This window comes from Capra hircus, chromosome 12 (assembly GCF_001704415.2).
Source record: "Capra hircus breed San Clemente chromosome 12, ASM170441v1, whole genome shotgun sequence".
Classification (NCBI taxonomy): Eukaryota; Metazoa; Chordata; class Mammalia; order Artiodactyla; family Bovidae; genus Capra; species Capra hircus.
The window spans coordinates 1,004,792-1,010,365 of NC_030819.1; positions in this window are offsets into that span (position 1 = coordinate 1,004,792).

Here is a 5,574-nt window from a genome sequence, read left to right on the forward strand (position 1 = left end):
TCAGGGACCTAAGATCCCACATGCCTGGCAGCCAAAACCCAAAACATAAAAATGAAGCAATATTGTAACAAGCTCAATAAAGACTTTAAAAAGCGGTCCATATCGAAAAATCTTAAAAAGAAAAACTGCCTGGGGGACTTCCCCAGCGGTCCAGTGGGTAAGATTCCTCCCTTCCAACGCAGCGGCAGAAGTTCCATCCCTCGGGAAACTAAGAGCCCACATGCCACTCAGCGGGGCCAAGGGATAAAAAATGTTCTCAAAAGCAGTGGGCAGGTGTGTCTGGGCACCTGGGCGGAGGCGCGTGTTAGCATCCCAGAGCAGGCCACAGCCCCTGCGATGCTCAGAACAGCAGGCACGTGTTTACTTGCTTTTGTTGGTCTTAAACAAGAACAGCTGCAGAAAGAAAGGTATTCTGGATGATGAAAACGTCTCCCGTGTAAGTGAGGGTTAGGTTGCAGGGATGGAGTGAGACTCTCCCTGTGGCACCAAAAGGGGAGCTGGAGGGGCGGGGAGCAGCAGGAGGGGTCTTGTGCTTTAGGCACGACTCTGCCCCTTTGGTTTCCTGGAAGACCAAGCCAAGCTGGGATTTTACTCAAATTTACAAAGAAACCAATGGCCCAGGGAAGGTTAGGAACTTGCCCCAGATTCGCTCGGAGGTCCAAGCTCGGCTTGGATTCAGAGCAGCGGACTATGGACACTTATGACCTCATATCCCCAGAGGTGAAAATAGCTGAGCTAACCCTCCTTACAAAACTATGTATTTTTAAGCCACGTATAAGAACGGTCGTGCTAACATCCTACTTATATATTGTTTAAATCTTTTAAAGTATATTTATTTTTTAAGATTTGTCTGTTTCTCTGTGCTGGGTCTTACTTGCAGCATGTGGGGCTGTTTTCCAACCAGGGATCGAACCCAGGCTTCCTGCATTGGGAGTAACGAGTCTTAGCCACTGGACCACCAGGGAAGTCCCCATATTACTTATATTTTAAAACCTGCACAACCATAAAAATGCTTAAAGTATGAGCTAAAGAGTAAACAAACAGTGCCCTAGAATAATTCTAGGTTATTTTATTCATTTATCCTACAGAAAACTTTTTATCCTCCCTAAAACAATACCATTCTACATGATAATATTTTTAGTGGAGAGATTAAGAAGACGTGGCAAGAATATACAGAAGAACTATACAAAAAAGATTTTCATGACCCAGATAATCACAACAGTGTGATCACTCACCTAGAGCCAGACATCCTGGAATGTGAAGTCAAGGGGCCTTTGAAAGAAGCATCACTATGAACAAAGCTAGTGGAGGTGATGGAATTCCAGTTGAGCTCTTTCAAATTCTAGTAGATGATGCTGTGAAAGTGCTGCACTCAATATGCCAGCAAATCTGGAAAACTCAGCAGTGGCCACAGGACTGGAAAAGGTCAGTTTTCACTCCAATCCCAAAGAAAGGCAATGCCAAAGAATGCTCAAACTACTGCACAATTGCACTCATCTCACATGCTAGTAAAGTAATGCTCAAAATTCTCCAAGCCAGGCTTCAACAGTACATGAACCGCGAAATTCCAGATGTTCAAGCTGGTTTTAGAAAAGGCAGAGGAACCAGAGATCAAATAGCCAACACTCACTGGATCATTGAAAAAGCAAGAGAATTCCAGAAAAACATCTATTTCTGCTTTATTGACTATGCCAAAGCCTTTGACTGTGTGGATCACGACAAACTGTGGAAAAGTCTGAAAGAGATGGGCATGACGGACCACCTGACCTGTCTCTTGAGAAATCTGTATGCAAGTCAGGGAGCAACAGTTAGAACTGGACATGGAACAACAGACTGGTTCCAAATAGGAAAAGGAGTACATCAAGGCTGTATATTGTCACCCCGCTTATTTAACTTATATGCAGAGTACATCATGAGAAATGCTGGGCTGGAAGAAGCACAAGCTGGAATCAAGATTGCCAGGAGAAATATCAATAACCTCAGATATGTAGATGATACCACCCTTATGGCAGAAAGTGAAGAGGAGCTAAAAAGCCTCTTGATGAAAGTGAAAGAGGAGAGTGAAAAAGTTGGCTTCAAGCTCGACATTCAGAAAACGAAGATCATGGCATCCAGTCCCATCATTTCATGGGAAATAGATGGGAAACAGTGGAAACAGTGTCAGACTTTATTTTTGGGGCTCCAAAATCACTGCAGATGGTGACTGCAGCCATGAAATTAAAAGACGCTTACTCCTTGGAAGGAAAGTTATGACCAACCTAGACAGCATATTAAAAAGCAGAGACATTACTTTGCCAACAAAGGTCCGTCTAGTCAAAGCTATGGTTTTTCCAGTGGTCATGTATGGATGTGAGAGTTGGACTGTAAAGAAGGCTGAGCGCCAAAGAATTGATGCTTTTGAACTGTGGTGTTGGAGAAGACTCTTGAGAGTCCCTTGCCTGCAAGGAGACCCAACCAGTCCATCCTAAAGGAAATCAGCCTTGAATATTCACTGGAAGGACTGATGCTGAAGCTGAAACTCCAATACTTTGGCCACTTGATGTGAAGAACTGACTCATCTGAAAAGACCCTGATACTGAGAAAGATTGAAGGTGGGAGGAAAAGGGGACAACAGAGGATGAGATGGTTGGATGGCATCACCAACTCGATGGACATGAGTTTGGTAAACTCTGGGACTTGATGGACAGGGAGGCCTGGCATGCTGCAGTCCGTGGGATCACAGAGAGTCGGACACGACTGAGCGACTGAACTGAACTGAACGGGATTAAGGCTTCCCTGGTGGCTCAGGTGATATAGAATCGCCTCATACTTCACTCTTTTTGAGACGCTTCATTTAACATTTCCTGATACAGCATGTGGAGGTCTGATTCCAAGCTGTTTACTTTGTGATTCTAATGGCTTTCAAACTTGTAAAAAAGTACTCCTCTAAGAAGCGCAAATCTGAATAGCAATGACTAATTGGCTTACTAAATCATGTTACTCGTTTTTCGATCTTATCCACCAATTATGCAAACCTTTGGTTGAAATTAAGCGAGTAAATTTCCATCTTCCCTGATGTCAATTAGTTGTTCTTGCAAATTAATTATAAGTCACTACATATTAACATTTTTAGCATATGGAATTACTATCATTTTGGGGACGACTGTTAAATAAGATGGAAAATAAAATATGCAGAGAGGAGCATCTTAATAGACGACACGCATCATTTGGGGCAATAAGAGAGACTTTCGCCCATCTGTTCTCAAAAGCTTTTCTCAAAAAGCTGTACTTTTCTTGGTCATTTTTAAAAAATCACCTTCACCTTTAAGCTACTAATTAAAAGTGTTGCTTATTATTTTAAAGCTATCTGTTAAGACGTATCCTCTGACAGCCATTTGTTTTCCCAAGGCCAGGTCACAACGTTTGGACAGCTCTGGTGTTGCGTAAAAGAAACCTCTGTAACTCATCTTTAAATTCAGCGCTTTTGATTATCCTGCTACAAGTTAACCAGAATAATTCTGGTACCGGCACCTGGCAGATCTCTGTCTGCAAGAGTCTGACTTCTAACTCCCTCACCCAGATCCCAATAGTGACTGTCTCCAACGCCTCTCCGTTTCTACTTCAGACAGTAAGACTGCTTACAGTTTTTCCATTAAATTTTTGACTTCAAGAAAACGACCATTTACTATTAAGAAGATGCAGCCTATGGCACCTCTTTCTTCGGATACACAGGGGGAAACAGACCCTTTACCAACTTAATTTTTGAAGCAAATACAGCCAACATTGTAAGTACTGAATACCCAGACACGCTGATTAGGAAGAAGGCATTTGCAGAGTCTCACAGATACCTGTTAATTACGAGAGGGAGACGGCACTTTTCAGGGGAGACAGATCTTAGCGAGCAGGTGGAGGTCAGCATCTCCAGCAGTGAAATGTGTGCACCCCGTGGACCCTGGACAAGGCGGGCAGGGACATGGCAGCCCCCCAGAGCCGCTCCTGCCAAAGACTCAGAACTCGATCCACACCTGGGAAAGCGTCAGACAAACTGAAGGGAGAGATGTCCCCGAAAATACCTGCCCAGGACTCTGCAGAGGACACGGTCGCGAAAGGCTGGGGAACAGCCCCAGACGGGTGTGTGGGGGTGACCCCGCACTGTCGCAAAGCGGGGAGCGATGTCCCCGAAAATACCTGCCCAGGACTCTGCAGAGGACACGGTCGCGAAAGGCTGGGGAACAGCCCCAGACGGGTGTGTGGGGGTGACCCCGCACTCCTGCAAAGCGGGGTCCTGCTGGGATCCTCCAGCGGGAACACAGGAGGAGGTCTGGGCCGGCCGACTGGTGCCCCGTGTCAGGCTGGGGTGGCTGTCCGCTGCGGCCACGTGGTAACTAGCTGGGAGCGAGGTGGCAGGTAGGGGAGCTCTCTGGGTTAGTTTCACAATCTTTCTGTGACTCTGAAGTCATTTTAAAATACAAAGCTAAAAAAGGAGCCTCTGTGTGCTTGCCTGCCTGCGTGCAGATCCCCCTGCCCCTACCCACCCCCACCCCCAGGCGTGCCGCTCTAACCCGCTTCTTTCAGCTGCAGACGCTTCCCACGCGATCCCATGCTGCCCGGGACAAAGGCGAGCATTTCAGCACGACGCCCGTTACTCTTTGTATGTCGGCTCTTTGAACCACAGCTGGAAGCGCTTCCTCCACGGGGTTGGACTAAAATTGCTGCTAAATCTGAAAGCTCAAACGAGGCTTCTGGAACCTTATCAAGTATTTAGTGGAATTTTATAATGTACTATGTTTAGCATCTTTTAAATGGTGGGGGAAGAAATGTCATTTGTTTCCTGCATTTGATTCGTCTCCGTTTTCACGTGTTTGATCCCTGTCTCTTATCGTGGTGATTTTAACTATTATGAACCAATATTGCAAGACACAACCTACACCTGGGAGAGGGTTACCTTGGAGGGTAACCCTTCCCCTCCCCTTGGAGGAGAAGGTGAATCCATCACTCAGACCCTCCCGGTCGCTGTGGGTCCTGGGACCGCGTCGGGCTGGAGCAAGTGTCCAGCTGGACCTGCAGAGGCGCCCACCTGCCGAGCTGGGGCAGCAGCTCGTCCTGTCTGCTCCATCACCGTGGCTGTCAGCCTGTGGTTCCGCATGCTGCGCTAAGCTGCTTGGTCGCGCCCGGCTCTGCGGCCCCACGGACTGCAGCATGCCTGTCCTCCACTGTCTCCCGAGTTTGCTCAGACTCATGACCATTGAGTTGGTGACGCCATCCAACCATCCCATTCCGTCACTGGCTCCTCCTCCTGGCCTCAATCTTTCCCAGCATCAGAGTGTTTTCCAATGAGTTGGCTTTTCACATCAGGTGGACAGAATATTGGAGCTTGCAACGATGTTTTCCTTAAAATCAGATAATTTGCAAATCCAGTAAGAGGCCCATGCAGGGTATTTATGATTCTGGATGAGCCTCCAGGGGGCCACTGTCACCTTCTGAGCGAGACCTCCCAGCCAGGCCCCCCGCAGCACGCCGCAGCGACACCTCCCCCAGAGGCTATCTTAGTGAGGGCCCCAGGGCCACCCTGAATATTTCAGTTAGAGGAAAATA